The sequence below is a fragment of the Aedes albopictus genome, chromosome 2, assembly GCF_035046485.1.
Source record: "Aedes albopictus strain Foshan chromosome 2, AalbF5, whole genome shotgun sequence".
Lineage (NCBI taxonomy): Eukaryota > Metazoa > Arthropoda > Insecta > Diptera > Culicidae > Aedes > Aedes albopictus.
Window position 1 is genome coordinate 346,591,896 of NC_085137.1, and position 19,209 is coordinate 346,611,104.

Consider the following 19,209-nt stretch of genomic DNA (forward strand, 5'->3'; position numbering starts at 1 on the left):
CACACAGTGTAACAAAAAATAACTTTTGATCTGTAACAAGAGCAAACTTATGTGTCTCTGATAGATTTTGGGCCGCTGAATCCGAATCCGGGCTCAGATTTGCTCCAGCACGTCACAGTTTTGAGCTATACCTCAATTTATTGGGCAAAATATGCGATTTTGGGCTTTTTTGACTGCAAGCCATTAAGCATGGAAATATATTTTTTAACCAATCAAAGCATAAATTGGACAATTAAGCTAGACTAACTGGATACCCCACAACGTACTGGAGACACAACGTAGGAGCCTAAATTACCGCTGGACGGAATTCCTGGATTTTTTTTCCAAGAATCTGCAGAAGGAGAATCTATGGAAGGATTTCTTGAGAAATCTTGGGAGGACTTTTTAAGGTATATTTTTAAGGAACTTGAGGCTCATACATTTATGTTTTATCTAGCTATGAAAAAAAACTGTCAAAGGTAACTTCTTGGTGTATAGGCAATTACATCTTATAGATGAAGCGTAATCCCTATTTTATTATATTTAGAATTATGAATCATGTAGTTTAATGTAGTCTGTTTGAGGATTTCAAAGATCTCCTTAGAGTGCAGGCCATCGGATCTAAAGCACAATTAGTCTAAAATGTCTTCAGCCCCGTATGGAGTTTTGTACGTTCTGTTTTCTGACAAGTATGGCTGAAACTATCCGACTGGTATAGCTGGAAAAGGGAAATAATCATTGTTAAGGCCGCAAGGGACGACGTGTAATTTTTCCTATCTTCCCTCTCTTTTTAACAATTTGCCTCGCGATTTTGAAGAAGCAAATATCAATTTCCACTGCACTGACGTAGCTGAAACTTTAGTCGATTGTGCACCACAAGTGAGAAAATGAACGATCAAATTTCTAGTCAATAATATGAAGTAGAAATTGAGATTTGCATCTTACTAGCAACAGAGCAATGGCGGACGATTCAACCACCGTCCCGTCCGGCCTTAATGACAATGCATTCTGAAAACAATACGTTCACACTTGTTGTTCGTAGACCGCGAGAGTGCGGGAGATTGACATCTATGAACTGGAGGAGAGATAAAGTTATGAAAGACGGACCCGTTTAGCGTGGTGTCTCGATTCCAGTTTGACTTTCTATTCCGTTCTGTGGCTTAGTTGGTTGAAGCGCCGGACCAGCGATACGGAGTCGTGGGTTCGAATCCCACCAAAACAAGTTTTTTCACGAACTACTTATTTATTTTTTTATTTAAGCTATCGCGAAAATCATTGTGCTGCCAACGGTATTCGAACCTAGGCCCTCTACAAAAATGTATCTCATAGCGCACCATAATTACGCGACCAGACAAGCGGCTCGAGAGGGAGATACACAAAAGCTACATTTGGTGGCAACGGCAATACAGAAAGGCGAACAAAAAGCAGAAGGCAAACCGGTCAACTTTTCATTTCTGATGATAATCTATTATCGACGCTGCGGGACAAGCAAGAGCATATTCTTGGCCACGGAGAGTGCGGGAGATTGACATCTAAGAGCCGAAGGAAAGAAACAGTTGTGAGAGACGGACCCGGTTAGGGTGGTGTTTCGAATCCAGTTTGATTTTCTATTCCGTTCTGTGGCTTAGTTGGTTGAAGCGCCGGACCAGCGATACGGAGTCGTGGGTTCGAACCGTACCAAAACAAGTGGTAATTTTTTTCATAAATTTATATCTCAATTCGTCAATTAAAACACAGTTTGCCTACAAATGCTTCATGTTTTTACATCTATTTGAGATACATATACTGACCGACTGGTATAGCCGCAGAATCATTGTCCCATTAAAACTTCTGAAATCCCTGAAACGACTCTGAAATACCTCTGAAGTCTGTAAAGCTCCCCAAAACTACCTGAAATCTGGACCTCTCTCGATCGCCTCTGGAATGCCTTGAAACTTCCTTAAGCTCGCCTAAGCGCATGGAAATCCCCCTAAAATCTTCTTGAAAAACCTCTCGCACTTTTTTGAAATTCCCCTGACACTCAATTGAAGATCTGCGTAGACCCGCAAAGCCCCCTGAAATCCCTATGAAACGCGCTAAACGCCATGAAATGTTTTTGGAACCTCCTGAAATCTTCTGGATCTCACCTAAGAACCTGCTAAGCCCCCTTCAAACCCCATAAAATGTCTTCGAAACCCCCCTGAAACGCCTTGTAAACGCCTCTGAAACCCCTCCTGAAATCTACCTGAAAGTCTGTGAAAACTCCGTAATGCCCTTTGAATCAACCTTTAGCGCACTGAAACGCCTTGAAATAGCTCCGGAACCCCCATTCCATAGAAGCTCCAAAACCTCCTTGAAACATTTGGGTTTATTGTCTATTAACTATACTATGTCTAGTCTATATACTAATCACCATTGCGTATTGGTGATGGGTGTTAAGAATTAGCACAAGTTAAAATTCACGAATAAAAAGAAATACGAAAATATTGATGATGCAAATGGAAAAAAGAATGAAAAATGTCATGACATGTTTTACATGAGATTTCATGACATTTTCATCCATGCTGTAATGCCCTGAAACGCATCTGAAATTCTCCTGAAATTCCCCTAAATCTCGCATGGAAGTCTGTGAAGCTTTATAATATGATCTGAAACCCTCTGAAACGCCCTTAAAGTTCATGAAACGCCTCTGAAGCCGTCAAGAAATCGCCCTAAAGCTCACTTGAAAATCCGTGAAGCTCTCGAAAGAGAACGTTCATAAATCACGTAAACCAAATTTCGGTCATCTGGGATCCAACCTATCTCCCACCACGAACCGTTTTGTTCATAAAAAATAAATTGAAAATTTATATGGAGCGTTGATTTTAGCCAGACTCTCCCTCCACACAAATCGTCTACATGGTTTTTGAACTTCCCAACCCTACTGGAACCCTCTTGAAAACCTTCTGGTCTGTGAAAATCTTTATATACCCCTAGAATGCCCTGAAACGCTATGAAACACTTCTGGATTCATGCTTGAAGCATGCTTGAGAGCCCCTAAACCCATTCTGAAATTCCCTAAAACACATAGAAATTCTCAGAAATAAACCTGAAGCTCAACTGAAAGTTACCCGAAATCTCCTGAAACTCTCCAGAGCCTTTAAAGCTTCCTTAAACCCCTCTCCACACTCTGAAGTCTTCTGAAGCTCCCTAACCATCACCTCCCGACCCGCAATGAACGCTTCAAAATCGCTTATCGCTTTGTAGGCCCTCCAAAGCTCCCCTAAAGCTCTTTTGAGAGCCATTTAATCCCCTGAGAGCTTTCTGATCCTCCTGAAATCCGTCTGAATCGCCTTGAAACGTCTCTAAAATCTTCCTGAAACTCATCCCGAAAAACCTGCATGACTTCACCTTAAATCATTTCATTTTTTTAATTTACCTTAAAACTACAGTTTGATTTCTTCTTCCAACATTTCGATCCTTATTGGATCTTTTTTCAAGGATTCGAAATCCTGGTCGTTTTGCGCCGGACAGAATTTTCAAGCCTTTCAAGCGTCATTTGTTATTTTTGTTATTTTACCGTTCCATTAGTTTTTAATCGGAACAAATATAAAATAAATGGTAGTCGGGTTTTGGGCCACAGTTTGCTACCTTTTGATTACTGTAACATTTCATGAAAGATTTTTCATGGTTTCTTAGATTTATCCACTAGCAATTCTTTAAGGAATTTTGGAATGAGTTCTAAGAGGGGACTAATGGTGCCAATTTCTCAATTCCTTGAAAATCTATTAAAGTTTAGATAAGTTTAAAATTAAGCGTGAAAGGTTTGTTTGAAAATATCCTGAAGGTAATTCCTGTCATAGTTCAAATAGAAAACTAATAAAAAACTTGAAGAAAATATGAGTGGAGGACCTCTTATATGAATTCTTGAAAGAATTCTTGTAGAAACTGAATATATAATTTTCGTAAACATTTCTTGAGAAAAAAAAAGATATTCCAAGAGAACTGTACACAAATCATAAGAAATTTCTTTAGGAAATTCATGTAAGGATTCGTAAAAGTAAACTGATTGATGTTGCACGAAGTCCTTAAAACATTTGCTAAAGGTAATTTCAGAATAAAATTCATGCATGCAGTACCATTCTGAAAGATTCAGTATGAAATTCTACAAAAAATTTCATTTCTCAAATTATCACCAGAGTTTTCTTTTTTTCAATTTCCTCAAAAACTTTCTACACATTATTTTTCAAGATTACTTCGATAAACATCTTTTGAAATTTAAACAGAATATCATTAAGAAGATCTTAAAAGAGTTTTTGCAGATGTTTAGCCAAAACTTTTTTTTTAATTTCAAGTTTTAGTCATCGTTTGAAATTTCGTATATAAATTCTATAGCTTTCATGGTTTTTTAGGAGTTTGCTAGGATTAACGAATTAACTTTATCCAATTGAATGCGGAATATTCTTCATGAACTCTTCTTTTTTTCAATGGTTCTCAGGACGAAGTTTCGAAGAGTACATTTCCTATGAACCGTCAGGTCCAACCTAGTCCTTGAGGATGCATAAGAAGAAAATCAATTTTATTTCCAGTGTCCGGCTGGTCAAATGTGGTGGGTACTGATGGGCAGGGGGCGGTGAAGTTGTTTTCCTGATGGGCGTTCGGCCCTCCTGAAAGTGGCAGTTCGAAGTTTCACTTCTTTCCAATTGTGAGTGAACGAAGGCAGGAAACAAGTTGAAATCAATTTCCGTTGTTTCTCTCGGCGGAAAGCGCAATGTGGCTGTGATTGGTACCCATCTATACTGGATTCAAAAATAGAATGGAAACTGTTTAAAGGGGAATGACCGCTTGATTCCTAGTTACACGGTGTATTGTTTAATGTAGTGTTACTTTCCATCAAGTTTCTTTTGGAACACAATGAACAATCTAATCACTTTAACTTTGTCCCTAGTAAACAATTTCCATACATTTAAAAACTATTTATTATGAATATTCAATATTTCATTGCATTTGGTTCTCAGATAAGATAAGTTTTTAGCTAGAAGAACTCTAACTTCGTGCAGAACAATCCATTTTGTCAAAAAGCGCACTATTTATAGGCAACTTGCAACGGTACAAGATCATAATGGCTTCCAAACTGATTTATCAACAAACAGTCAATACCTTTACATTTTTGGTGTGCTTTATGAAACATCATGGTTGTTCAACTTTTTTGAGAAAATTCAAATTTTGCCTGTTCTTATCATTTCGGCACCAACATTTCAAAAGGGCGTAACTGCTTTTGCAACCAATGCCTTCTCACAGAGCTGCGGGTCGTATTTCATTCATCTCACGCAATTCACATCCATTAATCGAAAGAGGAGGATTTTATCTTTCTATTTGTGCTAGTGGATTGCTCGAGAGTGATGGGATACGCTCCACAGCTTTGTGAGAAGGCATTGGTTGTAAATGCAGTTACGCCCTTTTGAAATGTTGGTGCTGATTTTGTCTATCATCTGTAGACATATAACAAGTAACATTTTAAAGATCAATTAGTCCTGAAGAGGTATTAAAAACAATGATAAAACCAAAACTATTTTCATTTTGTTTTGGTGGTTCTAAGGACCACTGTCAGTCCATTTGACGTGGAAATGTTACTTGGGATATGTAGTAACATAACTAACATTCACGATTCAATCCACCAAATTTGGGAAAAAGGTTAACTTAGAAAAAAAAACTATTCGTACAATGTCATTTATTTTCTGTGCACAGTCTCGTAAACTTTAATAAGGTTTATCATGCTGCTGAATCGAGGCATTCTTTTGTCGACGCAGTTCAGAGCAGCTCATTTTGAGGCGGATAATTAACGCTTGTCCACTTCTGCCATTGACAGATGATAATTGGATGGAGAATGTTTTGCTTGCTCCGGACTTATATTGCACATTTCGTGCCTTGATTTCCTACGCATAAATACCTACATATGTGTATGGAAGTTGATCTTGTTGGCGAAGCTGCGGTCGACATCGTATTTCTCGGTACGTCTGTCTGCGGGAAATTAATCATCGCTAATTATGACAAATAAAATGAGAGAAAATTGATTTCAACATAAAGCAAAATGCAACATAAGTTATTGGTGCTTGAAGTTTGTGTGGCAAAGTGACACATATTAAAACAGTATTGAGCTAACAAATGGATACATAGAGCAACGGGACATTTTCCTTAACGGTCATCTGCTCCTTCTTTTTATGTCTTGTGTCCATTATGACATTCGACCTAATATAACAATATACATTCTTCATCGAATAGAACAACAAATATCTATGTCAGCCCCAGATGCTAGATAATTCGTTTGGTAACCTACTTTGAAACAAAATTTTAGGCCTCCTGCTGGGAACATACATACTCCACAACAGGAATGATCTGCCTACATTTGGGTTTGATTAGACATCATTCTCTGTCGAACGCCAAGTCCAAAAATTGAAAGTTTTTCTCCGAAAGATCTGGCCCAAATCGAATCAACAAAGATATTTCCAATTTCCTACCGCCCCTCGCCAGGGTTCATTCGAACGGAAAAGGATATTTCCCTGGCTGGCAGCAGCCATCATCGTCCTGCCGCAGTATGAACCGTGATGGTTGCATGCGGAGCGGAGAGTGTTCGGTCACGTAACGAATAGATTTGGGTTCTGGGAACCCACAAAGTTACCAGCTTCGGGGAAAACGGTGTGATGTGTGCTGTTTGAGGGTAGAACGCACAACAAGAGGTAGTCACTCTACACAGTGTGCCTTGGGCACACCGGGCACACCAGTTGCACCGGGTGGCACAGATGCCATAATGACGGATGCTATAAATAAATTTGACAGTATCTGTGCCAATCCCAGCAAACCTTGAGCTCCGAAGTAAATAAATCATCTGTCATCATCAGAATTTTCAGGTTGATTTATTTGTATGTATCAATTTTAATTATATTATTTTTTTTTCTAGGCTAATGGCATTTGGACTTCTATTTATGCAAGAACAGAAATGAACCTAAGGCAGCTTTCGTGATAAGCTTACATTACTGATAACTTTGAAAGCAGTGAAAGTTAGTTCTTCTGGTTCCTTCTATCATCCCCATTTGCAGATTTTAAATGCATTGTTTAATCTACAGGATTAACGATTCTGTTTGCCATTCCGGTATCGTAAACCGGGGTCAAATTGATCTCCGGGTCGAAATTGATTAGACGATTTTCCGTTAGATAAAACATACTTCACATAGTATCCATACAAATATCGTTTAGTATCGGTTCCCAACTGCACGATAGTTGAAAGGAAATTATTTAAAATATGCTAAACCTAACCGAAAACGTGTGATCAATTTCGACCCGACGATCAATTTGACCCCGGTTTACGGTATCGATTTATCGTTTATTGATTATTGATTGATGCTGTTCAAGACACTTCGAACTGTCAGGTATTCCCGGACAGAAGCTAGATCTGGAGGCCTTCATTGCGCTTATCGATTTCGTCCTTAAGCGGTCCAGTATACGATTTACGTACAATCCTTAAACCAGTCATCTTGATCCATTCTAAAAGCAGGCAAGCTAGACGTCCATCTACACCAGACCTTCCCTGCTCTGCAGGTCCAACCAATCCAGACAATACACAGACAACGTTCCAATCATGTAAACCCGGGACGATTACTAAATTGTTCAAAAGTTTTGTTTTTATATTTAAGTAAAAATACAACATAAGATGAATTCATTAAATTTTCAAAAACTCAGACCGGAAGGCTGGAGCTTGAGCAGCCCTTCTCGCTGGGATTGAACTTTTGGGATGTTACAGCGATGCCGTTTTATTTGTGGTCTTTCATTCTCACTTGGCGAATGCTGCTGGATAGTGCTAGGCCAGGACGGACACCAGGACGGACCAGGAAGGATAAATCTTAGGTAGTTTTTCGCTACAGAATCCAGTTTTAAAAGACAAACCAATCACGGAAGTTGCGAGGACGAGTTGAACAATAGTAAAATCGGGTGTAAGGTTCAATCCTGTACTTGCGTCAATATATGTCCAAATGCCATTAACCTAAAATTAGAAACAATACAATTGGGTAATTCTCGCTGAGACCGGCCCACTATTTACACCTTGCCTTCAAAAATGTTTAAAGTGCCGATTTTCTGAAAGCCCTCGCCTAAAAAGTAAGAAAAATGCATTTGGTTACTCAAATTGATGGACCCCCCGTTAGTTTGAGCCACAACAATTTTTGCAGACCCCTCGATTTTGGTCAAATTGTGGCTCACTTAAACCGTTATAACTCGAAAGTTTCTCCAACAACCACCTCAAAACGAATTGTTCTTGAAAAGAGGAAAGATAGAGCTACTATTTCCAATAATAAAAAGTTGGGTCGGCCATATTGATTTTGGCCGCCATCTTGGATTTTTATACCAAAACATTTTTTGCACCATGAGGGTAACCACCGATTTTCAAAATTTTTGCATTAATTGAAAGCTGGGACATTTATACATAACATATCAGAAAATTGGAGATGTCTTTTTCTTCTTTCAAAAGTTATCTGCAGTTTTGTAAATTAGGCCACGTTTTCTCCATACATTTCCATGCGCACCGGCAACGACATGCAACAGCATCCGAGTTTACGCCTACATGTATACACAAAGACGCGTGCCGCAAAATTTGGCCAAATCGGAGGTTCGTTTCCGTTTTTGACTGTTTCTCAATAATGCGGGCATTGTTTTCATAACTTTTTTAGTGTTTTGAAAAGCTTAAACCTTCAGCTTTCCATTAGTGGGTTCAGAATTCAAATTCGTGTTCGTAAACACTGCTAAACAACGCTGCATTTATGTAAACGGTCGGCACCTGGCCCAGTGCGCAAAAGTAGCATGATTTACAAAACGGCAGATAACTTTTGAAAGAAGAAAAAGACATCTCTAATTTTTTGATATGTTATGTGCAAATGTCCCAGCTTTCAATTAATGCAAAAATTTTGAAAATCGGTGGTTGCCCTCATGGTGAAAAATTAGTTTTGGTATAAAAATCCAAGATGGCGGCCAAAATCAATATGGCCGACCCAACTTTTTATTATGGGAAATAGTAGCTCTATCTTTCCTCTTTTCAAGAACAATTCGTTTTGAGGTGGTTGTTGGAGAAACTTTCGAGTTATAACGGTTTAAATGAGCCACAATTTGACCAAAATCGAGGGGTCTGCGAAAATTGTTGTGGCTCTAACTAACGGGGGGTCCATCAATTTGAGTAACCAAATGCATTTTTCTTACTTTTTAGCCGAGGGCTTTCAGAAAATCGACACCTTAAACATTTTTGAAGACAAGGTGTAAATAGTGGGCCGGTCTCAGCGAGAATTACCCATTAGAAAGTTCTTTTCATTCGAATTTGAAAAAAAATATCCTGCAAGTATTTTCGTTGACAGTTTAGGAAAAAGCAAAAACAATTAAGTACAATAAATTCCACGATTGCTAAGAACAAATAATGCCAGTGCGGCGTCGCTTTTTTATAGCAGTCACCATAATACATTTTGGAGCCTCGGCACCTCAGCACCTCGGCACACTAAGGCACACCAGTGCACACTGGTAGGCACCGTTGGCACAAATAAAATGTGTAGAGTGACAACCCCTTGACGCACAAAATAAATGGTTAAACGACAATAAATTTCTGGAGAAAAAAATTTGCAATAGAAAATTTTTCATTATACACTCAGAATATTCTTTCGTTAAACCTCAACGAATATGTTTCGTAAAACTAGTTTTCGTAAATTGAAAGCAACTTGCGTATAATGTACGGTCCATTCGTACCACCATGCTGAAACAATACAAATGGAGTAGTATCATGTACGAAATCACGAATCCGACACGCGGTCAACTTGCTCATTCGTAGATTTTAGCTCCGGTTGTGTAGAATAAAACAAAACATACAAATGTCAAACGTTTTTACTAACCATGCGTAAAAAGAAAATTTATCTTCGTAGATTGCAACAAAGTTTTACAGTCATCACTGACGATTGATTGGATCGCAGAGAAAACAAAGCAACCTGTTTTCATGAGCATATGACGGTGCGTGTGCGAGAAGAGGAAAGGAAACATGCTCTCGGTTGGAAGTAAAAGTTATTTATAAACAGAACCAAAGTGGAAAGCGTTCTGGTTGTTTTCGGATGGTTTCAACAAGCGCCCACAGATGGGTGGTTAGCACTGGTAGGTATCAATCAGAAGATACGTGATTCGAAGCCTGTGATATCCAAGTGGACGAGCGTGTGGTATTTTTTTGAGCATGTTTAATGTCATTCCGACAAAAAAAGAGACAGAAAAAAGTGTCGGAGCAATTTTGTACGAAAAGAATTCATGCACATTACGAAGCTTTTCGTTGCAGAAAACAACGAATGGCATTTGTAAACATGACGAGCAATTTCGTACAATGAAACAAAATATATTTTCAGTGTATAATACACAATAATTGACGTAAATACAAACAAACTTGAAGTAGAAAATTTCCTCTTCTTTTTTTCCAATATGCGCTGGTATTCATAGAACATGATTGAATAACACTGTGAACAGTTTTTGGATCATGGAATGAAAACATTTTTCCTAGTTAATTCGATTTTTTTTATTTATGCCGCTTTCGGATTATATTTGGTCTTAAACTACTGTTTTATTAAGAAATTGGTTGCTTTTCAGACGAAAGATTTATAACACCAAACTACAAAACATTTGTTAAAGATTGTTATGCTGAAATATGCACCATTCAAGAGTTTCGACCAAAAAGCTGCAAAATGTCATTTTTAGGTTTTTTTTTTGTAAAGAAACAATGTGAAGTTAAAATTTGGCCTTATCATGTTTACGAGAGAGAGACGAACCAGCCAAGGGCTAAAATTCTCTCAAATAAAGATAAGTCAAATCAATCAATCAATGTTTACGATCGCTCTGTATATTTGTGTTTTCATTTGAAAAAAAAAATGGGAAATTCCTAAACATTCACTATTTATAAGTTTGTTTAAAGCCAAATTTTGGGGTAAATCCTAAAAGTGGAATAAATCAAAATTGCGAAGTCTTCTACACTGAAAATATATTTTGTTTCATTGTACGAAATTGCTCGTCATGTTTACAAATGCCATTCGTTGTTTTGTGCAACGAAAAGCTTCGTAATGTGCATGAATTCTTTTCGTACAAAATTGCTCCGACACTTTTTTCTGTCTCTTTTTTTGTCGGAATGACATTAAACATGCTCAAAAAAATACCACACGCTCGTCCACTTGGATATCACAGGCTTCGAATCACGTATCTTCTGATTGATACCTACCAGTGCTAACCACCCATCTGTGGGCGCTTGTTGAAACCATCCGAAAACAACCAGAACGCTTTCCACTTTGGTTCTGTTTATAAATAACTTTTACTTCCAACCGAGAGCATGTTTCCTTTCCTCTTCTCGCACACGCACCGTCATATGCTCATGAAAACAGGTTGCTTTGTTTTCTCTGCGATCCAATCAATCGTCAGTGATGACTGTAAAACTTTGTTGCAATCTACGAAGATAAATTTTCTTTTTACGCATGGTTAGTAAAAACGTTTGACATTTGTATGTTTTGTTTTATTCTACACAACCGGAGCTAAAATCTACGAATGAGCAAGTTGACCGCGTGTCGGATTCGTGATTTCGTACATGATACTACTCCATTTGTATTGTTTCAGCATGGTGGTACGAATGGACCGTACATTATACGCAAGTTGCTTTCAATTTACGAAAACTAGTTTTACGAAACATATTCGTTGAGGTTTAACGAAAGAATATTCTGAGTGTAGAAATTTTCCCTTCAATACTTCCAAAACTTTTTCATATAAATATTCATAGAGTTCCTCCAGAACTATCCTCAGGAGTTTCTCCAGGTATTCCTCAGGAACACCTCCACGAACTTCTCCAAAGATTGCTTCAGAAATTGTTCCAGAGATTTTTGTACAGGAATCTTTTCGAGAGATTTTCAAAAAAATCTTCTTGGAATGTGCAGAGGTTTCTTCGGGGATACCTGTAGAAATTCCTTCAAGTTATCAGAGTGGACAGTGGGAACACCTTTCGGACGAGCAATTACAACGCGGTTTTACTAGAAAAACGACCTTCTGGTCAAAAAGCGAGCTTCTGGTTCGGATACAATGCAAAACTTTTATGAGAAAAATCCCGTTATTTCGGTGTCTATAGACGGGTGATGAGTGTGGCGATAAAGTGATGCCCAATGAATTAGGGGTTTCGATCTTCTCACCACTTTTGCTGAAAAGGGTTCTTGTACCGACTTTTCGAACCCTCTAAGCAGAATACCCTCTTCGAATGAGTAATCAGTTTCGTACCTTTCAATTCCGCCCTATGTTGCTTATCCTTTGACAGATACGCGTATTTCGACTACCACTTGTAATCTTCCTCAGTGTCAGTTATTCAGCATTGGATAACTGACACTGAGGAAGATTACAAGTGGTAGTCGAAACACGCGTATCTGTCAAAGGATAAGCAACATAGGGCGAAATTAAATGTACGAAACTGATTACACTCATTCGATGAAAAGGGTTGTTCAAGAGAAGATTGCTGTCGCTCCAACACAGGTAGCCCTTAATTTTTTTTTTTGGTTTAGAGACCTTTTAACCTATGATGGCTAGCCCTTAATTGTAATTGGTAATTCTTTCGGATATTGCTTAGGTGATTTCATTTGAAATTCTATCGGCCAAGAAATGTATATTTCTTCGGAAGTTTAATTGGAATTTGTTCGATCATAGGTAAGAGAATGAAAAACTAGCAAGAAAGTAAGATTAAAAAAAAATAAAAATTAATGTCAACCCTCAAATACCTTAATTTTTGATTTCGTTCTAAATATTATTTTCGTCATATAAAATCAATTTAAACATGTGATTCTTTTTGATTCTCGATTTCGTGAATTTAGATTTTTAATTTTTCTAATTTTTATTTTTGAATACCCCTACACTTTCATATTTTTCCTGGAAACCTTACTTTGGCATACCGATTTTTAAAGACGAAAACATATTGAGATTTTATGGCTAGTGTTTAAATATTTTTATTGATTTTTTTTCATGGAAAATTTTATTTGCCGTGTTACTTTTAGAAAAATCATTTAAGTGTGTATTTAACTCCTTTAAACTCTTTTACTACAATAAAATAATTGGCTTCTTTAGCGATGTTGAGATGATTCCATATTCTGAGTCTGCACGCCAAACTGAGCCGAAATTCAAATTTTAATAAATTTTGATGCCTGGGAACCCTTTTTAAAAATCCATTTGAAGTTTGTATGGGAGCGATTTGTTGAATCACCAGAGCCGTAGCGCTGTCCTACAGCGCCCTTAGCAACCATCCAGATTGGCGCTACATGGCAATTTTATTTACAGATATTCCCCTAACAAGCCCAGGTTAATCATCATCAATTGGATATTGTTAATTTGCAAATGTTCGTAGTTATTCATTTTTTGTTTAAAGTTCCCTTAAATGTAAGGCTTTTGTGTTTCAAAGATACACATTTCCCCCGATTTTTATATTATTTTGTTAGTGTTTTTCATTCGTGTATTTCTTTCGGAATGGAAGTCGCCCAAACATTTCCAAAATTTATTTCTCTAATCCGAGTATAAGTACGAAACGTACACATTTTGCATTTCAAGAATCTCACTTAAAACAGCACAATAATTAGAAATGACGCTTCAGATTCCTAACATAAATAATGCAAACATATCTTCAAAAGCTCACAGTTTTCCCTTTCTTTTTTTTTATTTCTGAGATTTTCTATACAAAGTGTGCAGAAATTTCTTAAGGAAATGTGGAAGATTACATAATAAAATCCTTGTAAAAATATGGAGAAGAATCCTTTGACTTATTTCTGAATAAATTCTAAAGAAATTCTTCGAGGAGATTCCTGTTTTTTTTAAGGAATCTCCAATGGAATTTCTGTGAGAACTTCTGGAGGAGTTCGTTGAGAATTTTTGCAAAGAAATTCCTAGAGGAGTTACTGAAGTAACTTTTGAAAGATTTTCTGAAAAAAAAACAGCAAGAAACTCCCGAAGAAATATCTGGTGAAATGTATAAAGAATTCCTGAAATATATTTTTTTTAAAGAAAAAATATAATAAATGAAACTCATGGATATTTTTTTTGTAGAATTCCACTTGAATGGTTTCTGTTAGATTTACAAGAGCTTAAACCCAAAGAAACATTTACTGGAAATAACAATTGTGTGAAATAAAAGATATATTCCATTCCAAAAACTTTTTGTCAACACTGTAAAAAATGTCATTAAATACGAAGAAAATCCTAGGAAGTAATCTCAAGCCATTCCTCGATGAGAATGTTTAGGACTTTTTCAGAAAGCAGTTTTCGCTAGAATTTCGAAGGCATGCTGATTTTGCTTATAAAAAAAAACCTAAAAAGTTTTCCAAAATAACATAATAGATTAATTCCTTTGCAACGTAATGGTGAATACTCAAAAAATATAGAAAAATCTAATTTTTTTTAGAATACGAAAGAATGAAAAACACACATGATCAATATTTAATAAAATAGAGAAATCTTGATAACATTCTAGAAATCCATAGCATCATCTTGTTTCCTTCTAGCCTTAGACCTTTTCGGCGCCCCTCTGAAGCTGGCGCCATTGGCGGGGGCCAACCTGGTCAACCGCACGCTACGGCTCTGTGAATCACCCAAGGATTTTGTATTGCGCGGAGCTGTCAAGCAGTTTCCCAGCTGTCAAAAGATGATATTGAAAAATCTCTTTGAAATTGATTTTAAGTATCAAAAAAATAATAATGAAAAAAAAAACTTAGTGGCTGATTAAAAGGTGCTCTTTCGTAAAAAAATAAAAAAAATCAATAAATTATTCGAAATTTAAAAACCCAATTGAGGAAAAATCAAAATACGTTAATTGTTGCGATTAAATAAAAAAAAAATGATTTGTGAAAGGTGTAAAACAAAAATTTTTCAATGATTTAAAAAAATGTTAATACGTTTTAAAAGACAATAAAAAGCATTTTTAGATATACAGAACAGTTCTAAATATCAGCTAGAATTATAAAGGTTTTGATTGCCCAGGCAAGAAAAAATACAAAAAGGCTCAAACTATACCCCTTTTAAAGGCGGGGATGGGTATTAGAGGGTTGAACTCAACGGCAAATTCTTTGATATTTTTTCAGAAATTTGATTGAGTAATTCATGCAGAAATTGATTTGAGAATTTCTTTTGCATGCTGTTTAAAAATTAGATGTAGATTCCTTCTGTCATTCCTTTGTATTATATTGTATTAACATTTATTCCTCCGAAAACTGCTTCGGCAACTCCTGAAGGGATTCTTTCGGAAATTTCTTTAGAAAAGTCTAGAATTTTCGTTTGTGAGTTGCTTAATTCTAATAAAACTCAGGTCCTACAGCAATTTAACTAGAAATTCTGTATGCCATCTTTGTGAAATTTCACAGGAAATTATGATAGGAATTCCTTTCGCAATATTCGGAATTCCTTTAGCAGTTTCACTGTGAAATTTCTAATGAAAATCCTTTGGAAATATCTAAATTACCAAATGGAATAGCTGAAGGATTTCTAGAGGAGTTGATATGAGAAGAAGTTGTGTTTACCAAAAAAAAAACAGCTGATGGAATCTGAAAAGGAATGTCAAATCAATTTCTTAAGCAATTCATATTAAACTGTCTCAGGAAAACTCCAAAAACTGCCTGGGAAATTCCCAATGGAATTGCCGTGGGTATTTCCATAGAATTTGACAATAACATTTCAAAAAAAAAAAACAAACAAAAAATATGCCAAAGGCTTTTGGAAAAAATATTGAATTTATGGAAGAAATTTTAATAGCCATTTCCGCAATAAATTACGAAGAAATTTCTGAATGACCTCCTAAAGAATATGCTTCAGAAATGAAATTGGGAAGGGATTTCCAAAAGAACTGATTGAAGAATTTCAAAGTAATTTCCGAACTGTTTATCTAAGAGAATGTCAAAGATATTCCTAAACGAATTGCTGAAATGCTTCTCAAAGGAATAACTGAAGAAATTTTCAAAGGAATTGGCAAAGCAATTTCCAAAGCTATTTCCGAAGTAATTGCCAAAGGAATTCCAAGAGAACGACCAATGATTTTTTTCTGAAAGGAAATTAAAAAAAAAGATTAATTTTCAATGGAATTTTCGATGAAATTCCTAAAGAAACTTTCAAAGCAAGTTCCAATGAAATTGCCGAATACTTTCCCAAAGAAGCTGTCGCAGAAATTTCCAAAGCAATCACTAGAGAATGTACGAAGAAAATATCTGAATAATTCATAAGAATTCCACACGAGAGTTCGTATAAATTCTGTCTGTAAGTATTTTTCAAAAGGATCACCGGAAATTTACTACGTGATTTTTGAAGGTTGAAATAATGTAGATATTCTCAAAGGATTTACAGAAAATATGCCTGCAAAAAATGCTGAGGAAATTCAAACTTTGAAATTTCTGACAAAAGTTTCGAAGAAAAATCCAAAGGAATTGCCGAAGACCTTTTCAAATTTTAATTTTTTTGAAGGAATTACCTGAAATTTCTAAAATAGAAATTCTCAAAGGGTGTGCCTGATAAAAATGCCGAAGAAATTTCCAAACAAGTTTGCGAAGAAATTCTCACAACAATTGCCAAATTAATTACAGAATGTATTACCGAAGAAGTTCTCAAAGGGATCGCCAGAGGGATTTCTGAGAAAATTCCAAAAAATGAAATGGAACAATTGAAAATTGCATAAAGAACTGCTGAAGCAATTTTCAAAATAATGCTCGAGAAATTCTCAAAACGATTGGCTAGGAAACTCCCGTAATAAATGCCAAGTTAACTCCTAAGAGAAATGTCAAAAATCCCAGATCCTTTTTGTTTCTTTCAATAGTCGTTGAACTCAACACTTAATATGAGCTTTGATAACAAACAGACCAGCGCATTTCACCCCGATCCCTCCCACATGCCACAGCACCCGGTTCGGGGTGAAAAAGTCGTTGCGGAGCATATTTTTGCAAACTTATAATTTATCTTGCCCCGATTCGAAAAGTGTGAAAAGACTTTCCGTACACCTTTGCCGTGCCCAAGGAAACAGCATCCAGGTCAGACCGACCAGGTAAATAAGCCCCTGCAACCAATCATCATCAACCAACACGACGGCATCATCATTCTCGCTATTGTTGCCGTTGTCGTCTTCGTCGCCGTCGTCGTCAACGTTGTTCATCTTCATCATGCTTTAGTCTTCAGCATAGTGAATAGGTTTGCTTTGCAGTAGTGGATGGGGGTGGTGGTAGACCAAGTCCTGGCAGACCATCAGCCAACCGCTGTTACGTAGGTAATAATAATGTTTGTGTGCACTAAGCTGTGTGGAAACAAAGAGGAAAACTCATTTCCGCATTCTGCACTTGCGCTTGTTAGCAGTTGAAAGCTGGAAGGGTGGGCGAGGTGAAACACGATAGGTTTTGTATCGTTATTACAAGACTTGACTTGGAGACGTAACTCATTCTGATGGGTGTTGGTAAAGGCTTCTGCAAGGCGGCGAATAAGATCGCGGACGGCGAATATATTGCTCAGTAATACTATATTGTTGGAGAGAAGCTTATCCGTCCAGTAGTTTGAATTCATAGACAAATTATGCGGACTTATTTCTAAGAAAATTTTACGTAATTCAGTGGGCTATTTCTTAAGTTTGTACTGACGAATTTCTAGGATGCACCCCCATAATAGATTTGCCAAGAAATAGAATACTGATTTGTTAAAAACATCAGAACCAACTTACCGATATTCTGGCGATGGGCAGCCTTGGGCTACACAAAGTAGTACAGCCCCCTCGTCCTGCGATACCGATACGTGTGACGTATGTTCCACTACGCTAGGAGACACGATGCCGCGTTGATCTGAAATTGAAAACGAGGTTTTCGTAGAGTCAAGTACGATAACTTAATTAATGTAAATGGTTATAGATAACAGAAACAATTAAAATGATTGATCACACGTGATATGTGTGTGAGCACATGTGCGTACACACGCGTTTGTATTTAGTAGGCTGCTACATTTGGGTGGTTAAACGTGTTTTATGCGACCTTGCCTATGTGAACGTGGCTTATATATACAATATGCAGAAAGCACATGACGAGTGAGCTGGAAATAGGTTGCCATAAATCTTCAATATCTAAAATCACTACGCTCGGATGTCATCTCCGTCTTGCACCGATTCCGTAGCATGGGAGCGAAGCCTGTGTTGTATAGACTAGGATCTACACACTTGAAAAGTCAAAACACCACAACGAATACGAAAGGGTCACCCGTTTGTTACCGAATAGGGTGAGTTGCCTCTCTGTGGAGTGTTTCGATCTGATTTTGAATTATTTTTCTTATCATGCGGGATAAATTGGAGTAATCGGTATTTATCGAAGTACCATATCAAACATGAGGCTAAATAAAGGTGGGATTAAGAAGATGTCATGGATTAGTTTAAATTATATGGTTTCAACATTCTGACCAATCTGGCTTAATTGCTGATTAACAAGTGCTATGATTGTAAAGAGTTTGATCTGACCTAGGATCTGACCTAATTTGGGTAGGGGCCTAACCGTAGCTACTATGAATTCTCAACATAAAAGAACAATAACGATCTAGGCAACGATCAATCTTTGTAGATTTATGCAAAATGGTTCAGCTAAAGTGGCTTTAGTTCAAGAACCTTACTTTCGAAAGGACATCTTCTATTTAGGCAACCTTGTAAACCCAGTTTTACTACTTTTTAAAATAGTGAAATAGTAAACTTGCGTGTCATGCCTCGAGCATGTGTGCTTGCCAACAACATAATTGTCGCTACACTCATCTCTGATGAAACCACCTGCGATGTATGTGCTACCACAAATGATGTATGATGATCGAGTCACATACCAATCAACTCAGTTTGATGAACTGAGATGATGTCTGTATGTGAGTTGTGTATGTGTATGTATATATCCCAAGTAACATTTTAAGTTTTATGCAGTTCTACAAGGTTTTTATAAATCCATGTTGATAAAACTCTCATCAAGGCAAAAACATCTTCAAAGCTTCTATGAAAACCTCATGAAGAGTAGAATCCGACTAGTTGGCCCATCCTGGAGAAGGTTATGAAGAATGCCAAATGTAACACCTAGAAAAGTTGTTTGACATTTATAATAACCCTTTCTATGCCACTTCAACAGCAGCCTTCAATGCTGTTTTCACTAACGAGGGCATTTATGATAACATTATAGTAAAATTCATAAGTTACACTTTGCTTCGATAAATTCATTTTGGAAA

The 19,209-nt window shown here is 36.9% G+C and overlaps 1 protein-coding gene across 4 annotated transcripts in view; it reads right to left on the reverse strand.

The window, feature by feature from the left end:
- LOC109430901 (cell adhesion molecule Dscam2) overlaps positions 1-17,827 on the reverse strand; it is a 124,307-nt gene extending 106,480 nt beyond the window's left edge. For all 4 annotated transcript variants that reach the window (XM_062852671.1, XM_062852668.1, XM_062852670.1 and 1 more), the window contains exon 1: positions 17,690-17,827. The gene's annotated coding sequence lies outside the window, so the exon portion shown is untranslated. The remainder of the gene's footprint in view (positions 1-17,689) is intronic.
- Between the last annotated feature and the right edge of the window lie 1,382 nt (positions 17,828-19,209).